Source organism: Mobula birostris, chromosome 12 (assembly GCF_030028105.1).
Source record: "Mobula birostris isolate sMobBir1 chromosome 12, sMobBir1.hap1, whole genome shotgun sequence".
NCBI lineage: Eukaryota > Metazoa > Chordata > Chondrichthyes > Myliobatiformes > Myliobatidae > Mobula > Mobula birostris.
In genome coordinates this window covers 110,447,347-110,459,615 of record NC_092381.1, presented here as the reverse complement: position 1 = coordinate 110,459,615, position 12,269 = coordinate 110,447,347, and the positions used below count along the sequence as shown (strand labels likewise).

General features: G+C 42.7%; 1 pseudogene; it reads right to left on the bottom strand.

Annotated features, from left to right (window-relative positions):
• LOC140206244 (cytochrome P450 2C18-like) overlaps window positions 1–11,890 on the bottom strand; it is a 40,192-nt pseudogene extending 28,302 nt beyond the window's left edge.
• Between the last annotated feature and the right edge of the window lie 379 nt (window positions 11,891–12,269).

The window sequence follows — 12,269 nt, the reverse complement described above, 5'->3', positions numbered from 1 at the left end:
GTTGGGCTATATAATGCGCTCAGTGGGGTTTGCGTCTAGAAATGTTCTCCTTAAGCTGCATAATGTGTTTGTGAGGCCACACCTTGAGTGCTGCATACAGTCTTGGTCTCCCTATTTTGTGAGGGATGTAAAGGAACTGGAGATAGTTCAGGGAAGGACGACAAGACTCATTCCAGCTCTGCAGGGTATGAGCTATTCAGAAAGATTGAAAGAATTAAATCTTTTTCGTCTCAGTAGACGTAGAATGAGAGGAGACATGACAGAAGTGTTCATTATCATTAAGATTATGAGTAAGGTGGACAGCAGTCCTGCTGCTACTTCAAAATTAATCATCAATGAGGACACAGGGTAACAGGTGGAGACTGGTTAAAGGGAGATTTCAGACTAACGTCAGGAAACATTTCTTTACACAGCGAGTTGTGGACACATGGAACAAACTACCTAGTAGTAGTTGAGAGTAGTACCTTAGAGACTTCCAAATCTAAACTCGATGGTTATTTCAGCACAATATGTGAATAGGAATTTGGCAAGCTTTGTTGGACCAAATGGCCTGTTTTTGTCAAGAACTTTCTAATGTTCTACAGCAGAGGTTAATACATTCTTGGTTAGTCAGGGCACCAAAGGTTATGGCGAGAAGGCAAGAGAATGTGGTTCAGAGGGATAATACATCCGTCATGACGGAATGACAGAGCAGACTCGATGGGCTGAACAGCCTGATTCTGCTCCTATGTCTTGTAGTCTCATTGAAACCTACCGAATATCGAAAGGCCTAGACAGTGTTCACATGGAGAGGATGTTACCTATACTGGGAGAGTTTCGGATATGATACAGTTGCCTCATCAAATAGATGCCAGTTCAGTAGAACGTGTAACGTGATTTCTGGGTCACTGGAGGAAATGCCATGAGTAAGTTTGAGGTCAGTTTCATAATTGCCTGCACTGTGACTCATGCTGTCACAAAATAACAAATGTCACAGCGTACATCAGTGACATCAAACCTGATTCTGATCCTGTTAGAATCGTTAATGGGAATGGAGATTGTATCAAGGCTTTAATGCGGTGATAATTTTGTTTTGTAGAGTGATCCAACTCCACTGAATGAATTGGAGCTGATTTCCTCATTCTAGATTCCGGGATTATCCTAGGGTTATATAGGTTGGAAGCCCATCTTATCCGTGCTGACTCAGCAAGTTGCCTACCCAAGGAAGTGGGAATGAAAGGGTTAGAGGAGCATTTGATGGCTCTGGGCCTGTCCTTGCTGGAGTTTAGAAGAATGAAGGGGGAATCTCATTGCAACCTGTCGAATATTGAAAGGCCTAGTCAGCCTGGATGTGGAGAGGATGTTTCCTCTGGTTGGAGAGTCTAGGACCAGAGATGGAGCCTCAGAATGGAGGGATATCCATTTAGAACGGAGATGAGGAGGATTTTCTTTAGCCAGATGGTGGTGAATCTGTGTAATTTGTTGTCACTGGTGGCTAAGGATGCCAGGTTCTTGGGTATATTTAAAGTGGAGGCTAATTAGTCAAAGGCCTTGGAGAGAAGGCAGGAGAATGTAGTTGAGGGGGATAATAACTCAGCCATGATGGAATGGTGGAGCAGACTTATTGAGCCAAATGGCCCAATTCTGCTCCCATGCCTTATAGTCTAATTATGGGACAGCGCAGAAGCATAGTGGTTAACACAACGCTTTACAATAGAGCAACCCAGATTGAATTCCCACCACTGCCTGTAGGGAGTTTATACATTCTCTCTGTGACCGTGTGGGATTCCTCTGGGTCCTCCGGTTTCCTTCTTCAGTCCAAGGATATACCTGCAGATAGGTAAATTGGTCAGTGTAACTTGTCCCGTGATTAAATCAGGGGATTGCTGGGTGATGCAGCTTAAAGTCTGGAAGGGCCCAGTCCACACTGTAATCTCAATAAATGAATACATAAAAATGGGATTGAACACTGGGGGATAGCACCAACCCAGCCTGGTAACTGCTCCAAACTGTCCCCTCCCCCTCCCTCCCACCAGCTCTAACGCCTCTCCAGCCTGGTAACCGCTCCAAACTACCCCACTTCCCCCCCCCCAGCTCAACGCCTCTCTGCGAGCAGCTGTAAAACAGGTGACACTGCAGTCTGAGGCCTAGTCCTCACTATGACCAGGGCCAAGCAGCTGCTCGGCCGTCTGCCCCTGCCGTCTCCCAATAAATCAGTGAATCGGACTTGCAGCATTTCACATGAACAATGTCCAAAAGGGTCTTGTGATCACTGTACACCTCCTTCGCTCACCAACTCCTCCAAAGCCTCTCTGATGCAAGCAGCATCACAATCTGCAGCAAGTCCAGCTCCTTCAGTGTCTCCACCAACCAGCAAGTCACTGATGGGGCACACCTGCAGCACTAAGTTCTTAAAGTCCAGCAGGATCTTGCAGTTATAAAAAATACATTTAAAATGGACAGTAGTTGAAGATTTAACATTGTCACAGCTTCAACCAGCTAAAGCCTATTGCTGGCAAGGTGAGTGGTGTGGGGTTTACACTTTTGCTGAAGCAAGTCAGGAAAGGGGGGCTTTGAGGTTTTAATATTTTTCTGTCACTTATTCTTCAGGATTTTTTCTGTTTTGTGGACGTCTGTGAAGAGAAAGAGTTTCAGGATGTATACTGTATACATTCTCTGATTTTAAACTGAACGTTTGAACCACTGAAGTCACTTAAGTGTCGTAGAGCATTACAGCCTGGATACAGGCCATTTGGCTTAAACAGTCCATGCTGACCACATTGTCCACACAGCTAGTCCCAGCTTCTTGCATTTGACCCATCTCCCCCAGGCCCCAGTTTCCATGTGTCTATCCAAGTGTTTCTTAGATGATACTACTGTACCTGCCTCAACCACGTTCACTGGGAACTCATTCCACACACTCTGAAAGAAGAGGTTGCCCTTAGAACCTTTTTAAATCTCTCTCTCCCCTCCCTTCTCACCCTAAACCTTTAACCCATAGCTTTTAGCTCCCCTACCCTGAGGAAAAGTCCTTTACCGTCCACTGTTTATGCCTCTCACAATTTTGAACATTTTGTTCTCTGTTTCATAGGGTCTCCTCTCATTCTCCATTGTTCCAAAGAATAAAACCTAGCCAGGTTACTCTCTCCCCATACTCAAGCCCTCTAGTCTTGGCCATATCCCATAACGATTCTTTACACTCTTTCCAGTTGAAACCAAGTCTTCCTTATAACAAGGTGACCAAAACTGTGTACTGTCCAAGTGTGGTCACACTAACAACTTATACGCCTGTGATATAATATCTGTTGTTTCAAATTTTGTAAAGTACTGGATGAAAATCTGAACGGTTCAAAGTGACACTTTAACTTTTTGTTAGCTCGCAGCATGTAAGGTGTCTGTACAAGTTAAACCAGTCCTGGGTATGACTCTAAACTGCAACTGGTGATGAGGCTCTGATTGGGGACTTCCAGAACTTTGAGGAAAGTGGATACCCCTTAGTCATTCATTGCTCCCAGGGCCGCTCTGACCCGGAATGATAGCACCTGCAAGGGTTCCTGCTCAGGATACGAGCTAAGGCCAACGGCAGATCCGGCAGGTTCAGTAACTGAACTTATGATGGAGAAGGCGGTTGAGCTAGGACCTCAAATGTCAACGGCTATAGTATGGGCGGATGAACATTTGGGAAGAGAAATGGTTATTTCTTTAGTTCGTCCAATGGTAGGCAATAGCAAACCACCATTGTAATTTGCTAAGAAAACCATGGTCAAATTTACAAAATGTATCACACAACAACAGTGTCAAGAGGATCTTCAAGACAACTCTGAAGATGTTTCGCTCGGTAGGGTTGATTCTGGCCAGCAGGGGATCCCTGACCGTCATCAAGTGACTGCTCATAAAATTAAAGTAACACAAAAGAAAATTATTGCCACTTGGAATGCAAGAACCGTATGTCAAGCAGGAAGATTGGACAATGTGATAAATGAAATGGAAAAACTGAAGATTAACATCATGGGAATTAGTGAAATTCATTGGAAAGGTGTTGGAACATGTCAGATTAGAAATAAAACACTAGTTTATTCTTGTGGAACATCCCATACTAATGGAGTAGGAATTCTTATGGATGAAAACATGGCAAAAAGTGTTTTAGGACATTGGGCAATATCAGAAAGAGTGCTCCTTGTTAGATTCAGAGGACAACCATTTGATTTAGCAATTATACAGGTATATGCACCAACAGATGGAACAAATAAAGATATAGATAAATTCTGTGAAGAGCTTGAACAAGAATGGATGCAAATCTCAAGATATTGTTATTGTCATGGGAGATCTAAATGCTAAAAGTAGGACAAGGTGCTGATGGAAATACCATAGGAAAATTTGGACTAGGCAAAAGAAATGAAAGAGGTGAGAAATGGGTAGAATGGTGCAAGATGAATAATCAGGCCATTATGAATAACTACTTTGAGAACCGTCCAAGACGCCTGTGGACCTGGAAAAGTCCAGGTGATAACACTAGAGATCAAATTGCTTTATTACTATAAACCTAAGATTTAGAAACTCAGTGACTCAATGCAAAACATATCCAGGTGCAGACTGTAATAGCGACTATAACCCCGTAGTATGTCATGTAAAAGTAAAACTTAAAAAACTAAAGAAGCAAAAACCTGAACAATCCCTTGACTACTCACAATTAAAGAAGAAAACTTAAGACAAAAACTTACAATTGAAGTAAGGAATAGATTTCAAAGTCTAGAAATAGAACCTGTTGAAGATGATAGTAATCATTTAGAAATGAAATTTAACTCTAAAGGATGCCTTGGTAGAATCAGCAAAGTCAGTGATTCCTAAAAAAGAAAAAAAGCACAAAGAATAAATGGATGACAGATGAAATCAAAAATCTAATGGAAGAAAGGAGACAGAAGAAAGCAAATCCTATAGAATGCAAGTCCTTGATAAAAAATAGTTAAAAGCTTATGTCAAAAAGCCAAAGAAGAATGGTTAAACCAGGAATGTGAGCAAATAGAAAGAATCCCTATTACTAATCCAAAAAGGTTACATCAACAAATCAAGAATATCACTGGTAAAAAGCTCCTCTGTTCTGCAGGTGGATGTTTGAAAGCAAAGGACAGTACCATTATCATGGAAAAAGATGAGATTATGAACAGATGGACTGCGTATATTCAGGAATTGTTTGAAGATGATCAAGGCGAAAAACCAGAAATTCAGAAAAACACTGAAGGTCCAAGTATTTTAAAATCTGAAGTTCGTAATGCAATAAATAAGATGAAGAAAGGAAAGGCAGCAGGTCCTGATGAATTAGTAATAGAACAAATTATAGCCCTTGAAGATCATGGAATTGAAAAACTTACTGATTTAATCAATGACATTTATGAGACTGGAATAATGCCAGAAGAGATTTTTTAAAAAATCAGTATTTATCACTCTTCCTAAGAAAGCTGGAGCAATAGAATGTGAATTACATAGGACCATAAGTTTCATGAGTCATATCAGCAGGATACTTCTAAGAATTTTAATAACAAGAGCTAAAAGTAAGATACAAGCTGAAATAGGCAAAGAACGATGTGGTTTTGTGAAAGACAAAGGTATAAGAAATGCAATATTGATGTTAAGGATACTATCAGAATGAGCTATTCAAGTGCAAAAAGATTTGTTTGTTTTATCGACTACACAAAAGCATTTGATAAAGTGAAGCACAATAAGTTATTTTAAATATTACAGAAAACTCTAGATCTAGATTCGAAAGACTTCCGCCTAATCAGAAATCTGTACTAGGAACAAACTGCTGCTGTAAGAATAGATGGAGAAGTGAGTCAGTTTACGAAAATCAAGAGAGGTGTTAGACAAGGCTATATTTTCTCCCCTGATTTATTTAATGTGTACAGTGAAACAATATTACAAAAAATAAAAGATATCTTGGGAATCAAAGTTGGCGGTGAAAACATCCATAATTTCAGATATGCAGATGACACTGTGTTAATTGCAAGTATGGAGGAAGAACTACAAAACTTAATTGATATAATTGTTGAAGAAAGTGCAAAAATGGGTCTATCTATCAATTGCAAAAAGACAGTATGTATGGTGATATCCAAAAAGTAGGAGAATCTTATCTGCAGGCTGAGAATAAATGGGAAAGACATAAAACAAGTGCCCTGTAAAGAACTTTTGCTACTTAGGAAGCTGGGTGACATCAGATGGCAGGTGTAACTTGGACACTAAAAGAAGAATAGGGATGGCAAAAGACACCTTTATGAGAATGAAGAGTATACTGACCAATACTAAACTAGGCATGACAACCCGCCTCAGAGTACTGAAATATTACGTTTATCCAGTTATGTTATATGGCTCAGAATGTTGGACAATATCTAGTAACATGAGGTTTAAGTTATTTCATTGTACTTGTGTGCTTATTACCACATCTCCTGGACAATCGAATTGTTTGGGTCTTATGGGTCTGGTCAACCCAGCCCATTACAATACCCCAACTCCTGTACTCAGTGACCTGACTGATGAAGACCAGTGTGTGAGCCTCAGGACTCACCACCAAGTTCAGGGACAGTTATTATCCCTCAACCATCAGGCTCTCGTACCAAGGGGAACAACTTCACTCAACTTCACTTGCCCTATCATTAAAATGCTTCTACAACCAATGGACTCACTATCAAGCATTCTTCATTTCAGGTTCACAATATTTATTTCTTATTTGTTATATCATTTCTTTATTTCTGAATTGGCACAGATTGCTGTCTTCTGCACTCTGGCTGATAACCCAAGTTGGCGTAGTCTTTCATTGGTTCTGTTATGGTTATTATTCTATCAGTTTTTTACTGAGTATGCCAACAAGAAAATGAATTTGAAGGTTGTATATGGTGACATGTATGTACTTTGATAATAGATTTACTTTGACCTTTGTCTTTGGGGCAGCACTTCATGTAGATACTAGACACAACTACTACAAATACCGTCAGATGTTGGCGAAGAAACTCCACCAAGTGGATCCCCGATTTCCTCACTTACAGACCTCAGTCACTACGGGTTGGCAATGTCTTCTCCAGAATCAGTTTGAACTTTGAATCTTTTTTTTTTAACCACCATGTCCATCTGTGATGCAACTTTCAACAAACAGTGTACTTGTCCTCCTAGAGATGAGAAAATCTGCAGATGCTGGAAATCCAGAGCAACACACACACACACACACACACACACACACAATGCTGAAGGAACTCAGCAGGTCAGGCAGCATCTATGGAAAGGAATAAATAGTGGACATTTTGTGCTGAGACCCTTTATCAGGACTCTTTGTACTCCTAGGGCACATTTTGCTGGTGTCTAGTTTTGTTGTCCTGTGAAATATTGTGGGCATGTTATGCTAGTGACAGAATTTGTGGCAACACTTGCAGGTTGTCCCCAGCTCATCCTTGGGTGTATTGACTGTTAACACCAATTATGCATTTCACGGTATGTTTCAGCATTCATGCGATGAATCTGAATCTCAGGTCCTTCTGTTCCACGACACTCCCTAGTGTCCTTCTATTCATTGCACAAATCCTTGGATATATATCAGTATTCCTTCATCAACATCTTCATCATGTGACATGTTATATGATATAAGCAATCTGGCTCCCTTCACCATAATTGTTCTTGGCAAATTTTTCTGCAGAACTGGTTGTCATTGCCTTCTTCTGGGAAATGTCTTTACAAGATTGGTGAACCCAGCCATGATTAATATTTTTCAGAGATTCTCTGCCTGGTGTCAGTGGTTGCATTACCAGGACTTGTGATATGCACCAGCTGCTCATACAACCATCCACCACCTGCTTCCATGGCTCCCATCCCTTACACCTCCTTTGGTAGAGCGGTATCTCAACCGCGATACCCACGTTCATTGTCACGTTCTAAATCCTGGAACACTCTTCTCAGGCAGCATCGTGGAAGTAATATCAGCGTACGGGATACTCAGCGCTGTCTTCTCAATGGCTTGGGTTTCCACCGGGCACTCTGGTTTTCTCCCACAGTCTGAAGACATATGGGGTAGGAGGTTAGTAGAGCAGAGTTGAGAATTGATTTAAAATGGTGGCAAATTTCGAGAGAGTTGTAAAGAAAGCTTTTGGCACGTTGGCCTTCTTAAATCAAAGTATTGAGTACTGGAGATGGGATGTTGTGTTGAAGTTGAATACGATGTCAGTGAGGCCTAATTTAGAGTACTGTGTACAGTTTTGGTTACCAACCTAGAGGAAAGATAGAAATATGATTGAAAAAGTACAGCAAAAATTTGCAGGGATGCTGCCAGGACTGGAGGACCAGAGTTATATGGAAAGATTCAATAGGTTAACAGTGGTCCCCAACCACCGGGCCGCAGAGCATGTGCTACTGGGCCGTGAGGAAACGATATGAGTCAGCTGCTCCTTTCCTCATTCCCTGTCACGCCCACTGTTGAACTTGGACGCACGCGTCATCCCCGTCAGCGCGGGAAGATGATCAACTCCTCGAGCTTGCAAATGACGGCGGGCTGAAAAGTATGTTTGACATAACATCTCTGCTGGCATTCTGGATCAAAGTCAAGGCCAAATATCCTGAGATAGCCACGAAAGCAGTGAAAACGTTGCTTCCATTTCCAACATTTTTCTGCGAAGTGGAGATTTCTGCAGTGAATGCAACGAAAACTAAATTGCGGAATAGACTGGACATAAGGAACCCCATTCGAGTGTCGCCGTCTCCCATCACCCCTCGGTGAGACCGTCTTGTTGCAGGAAAAGAAGCCCAGGGCTCCCACTGATTCAGCGATATTGGTGTGTTGCAATGATTTTATATGTTCATACGGGGAAAATACGTGCTGTGTGTTTAATATTCAAATGTTACTTAAAATGTTATGACACTATTGATTGATATAACCATGTAACAATTACAGCACGGAAACAGGCCAACTCTGCCCTTCTAGTCCGTGCCGAACGCTACTCTCACCTAGTTCCACCGACCTGCACTCAGCCTACAACCCTCCATTCCTTTCCTGTCCATATACCTATCCAATTTTTCTTTAATGATATCAAACCTGCTTCTACCACTTCTACTGGAAGTTTGTTCAACACTTACTTCAAGCTCCCCTGATAATTTACTTATCACTATATTCATTTGAGGAAAATATGCGTTGTGTGTTTAATATTAAATTCGTTAGATAAACCCTTTTAGAAACGAAATTGATTAGCCACTTACCACCTCTATGCCGGTCGTGATTAACCTGCCCTGCCCAGCCAGAGTCGCCGAAAACAATTTTGGGGGGGGGGGAAGAGAGAGGGATCGGCAAGTACACGCATGTGCACTGGTGCCCGCGCAAGGCTTCATGGTCATTGTAGACTTTCTCGGGGTAAACCCCAACAAATTTGACTGCTACCCGTCCCACCCCACCCCCACCCTCCACGGGACGGCCGGTCCGCAAGAATATTGTGAATATTAAACCGGTCCACAGTGCAAAAAAGGTTGGGGACCCCTGGGTTAGGAATTATTCTTTGAAATGTAGAAGATTAAGAGATTTAATAGAGGTATAGATAATTATGAGGGATATAGATAGAAAACATGCAAACAGTCTTTTCCCCTGAGATTGGGTGGGACTACAGTTAGAGGTTAATGGTTAAGGGTGAAAGGTTGAAAAGTTTAAGGTGAACATGAGGGGGAACTTCTTTAGTCAGAGGGGCAGAAGAGCGTGGAATGAACTGTCAGCACAAGTGGTGCATGCGAGCTCGATTTCAATGTTGAAGAGAACTTTGGATAGGTACATGTGTGGTAGGGGTACTGAGGGCTACGGTCCAGGTGCAAGTCCGTGTGAGTCGTTGTTGTTAGGTCGCATCTGGAATTTCCAGCTGGCGGACGCTTTCCCTCCACGCCGCACTGACGTACAGTACTGGGAAATCATGTACGTGGCAAGTGACAGCAGTGGTTGGCCTTTGCCTTCTGCCGGGTGAGTTTAAAGAGATCGGCACCTCTTGCGATGGATGACCAGGATGTCTAAATACCTTGTGCTCTTAGAGCTTCACCACATCTGCTGGCCTGCTTTCTTGACCATTGGACCATTAATCGGTCGCTTCCGCTCAATCCGCCATGGCCGGACTTCACATGCCGGGACAGGCAGATTCCCTACCTCACCGAGGGTCGAAGCCCCGTCGGCTACCTTCACCTGGTTTGGCCCGTCTGCCGAAACGGTTTAACGGGGTGTGGCCGCTGCGCATATTACAACTAGTTAGAGCCACAGGTGAGAGCTGAGCGCCAGGTGGGGAATGGGTCATCGTAAATTGTCCTGTGATTAGCCCGGTATCTAGGCGGTGCGGCTCCTTGAGCCCGAAGTCCCTGTTCCGCACTGTTATTTCTAAATAATAAATTAAAATTATAACTAAGAACGACCAGCAAGTGCCGTCTCTTTCAGCAGCATTAATAGCCCTAAGTGTATAAATAACAAAAAATATTCAGATTTCAAGAGAACGGAAGCAGCAACAAAATAACTTGAGTTAAATTAAAAATTCTCTTACCATAGCCGTCAGAGATTCTTTCCAAGCCGGGTAAGAGATATCGGCCGCTGGAGTCATGCCCATGGCCAATAAGGGCCTCTCTTATAGCCTCGGCACCACACACCACCACCGCAGGGAAGCTGCTGAACCAGAAGGTGAACACGGGGCCATACTGTTCACTCAGCTGTGGTGATACAATGAATGTATATTGTTTTTTAACATGTAATACTCCATACGATGTTCGACAATCAATTTAGCTAGAGGAGAATTAAGACCCATAACAATTTTCCTTTCAGAGACCAAACGGCTTAAGCAGAAAACTGTATTTGTCAATAGGGAGCGGACGGCGAGTTTGTAAAACTGGCCAGAGAAAAGGAATTTTAGAATGGTGAGGGTGGAGCACCCTGGGACGGGTGTGAGACGGGTGGCAGAGAAGGGGTGCCAGGGTCAGGGGGTGGCGTAGTTGTAAACGCATCCAGCCTTGAGACCCCAGGCAAGGTACTTATACTTTATTGTCGCCAAACAATTGATACTAGAACGTGCAATCATCACAGCGATATTTGATCTGATTCCAAACAGCTGGTTTATTGATCATTATAGAACGTCTCTGGTTCTTCCCGTTTCCCAACCCCCTTCCCCTCCCTGCCCCCTTTCCCACTCTCAGTCCACAATAAAGGCCCATATCAGAACCAGGTTATTATAACTCACATATGCCATGAAATTTCTTCTCTTTTTGCGGCAGTATAGTGCAATACATAAAATCACAACAGTACTGTGCAAGACTCTGAGGCACCCTAGCCATATGTATGTGCCTAAGACCTTTGCATTGTACTTTTCAATAGCTAGGTCAAAAACTTCAGAGAAAGAGTGAAGGTCAAGAACTTCAGAGAGGAGAGAATGAACAGATGGTGGAAACCCAAGCAACACGAACAAAATGCTGGAGGAACTCAGCAGTCCAGGCAGTATCTCTGGAAAAGAGTACAGTCTACTCTTTTCCATAGAGCTGCCTGGCCTGCTGAGTTCCTCCAGTATTTTGTGCGTGTTGATAATAGCGAGGTACCGATAATTTGATGCCGTGATTTACATTTGAAAAAAAAATCAGCCCTCTCGCAACTGCTTCGGCGGTTTTATCAATGAAAGCTACCTCGAGTGGAGGAAGTGTTAATAAAAAATACTCTCTGTGTGTAATTTAAATATACAGACATTGTCCCTACCTTGATGAGGGATTTGTGGGGTGCTTTCAAATCCAGTTGGAATAGGTTGCCAACGATCGGGAGGGCAGGGGGACCCAGCGGAAGCCTGCCTTTCTGCCGCTGGTTGTTCTGAAAGAATCTCGCCAGAAGCAGGACGCTCAGTAAAACAACCAACAAAGTTGTCAACGGTTCACCAAAACTCATGGTGACAGATTACGCAGATTCTGAAAAAGAAACAAGAGAGGCTGTATCTCAAAATCCACAGTTGTACCACTTTCACCAGATTCAAACAGTAAACTACTCTTAAATTAAGGGCAATTAAAGTGCCGATTGAAGTTCACACTTCTGTCCATGCTGATGACTTATATATTTGGGTAAGTCTCATTATGGACCGCCCTTCGGAGTTCCTATGCGGCTTTACGTCAGTGGGCGTGAGTTAAGTTCTCAACAAATAAAACTATCGAGAATAAAATGGCCTTCAAAAGGCTGACAATTCCGTATCACCTTCATTGTAAGATAAAAGCTGGGTAAACCGGACCGCAAGCAGCTGAGAATTCCTCCGGCCATCGTTGGAATGTATTGA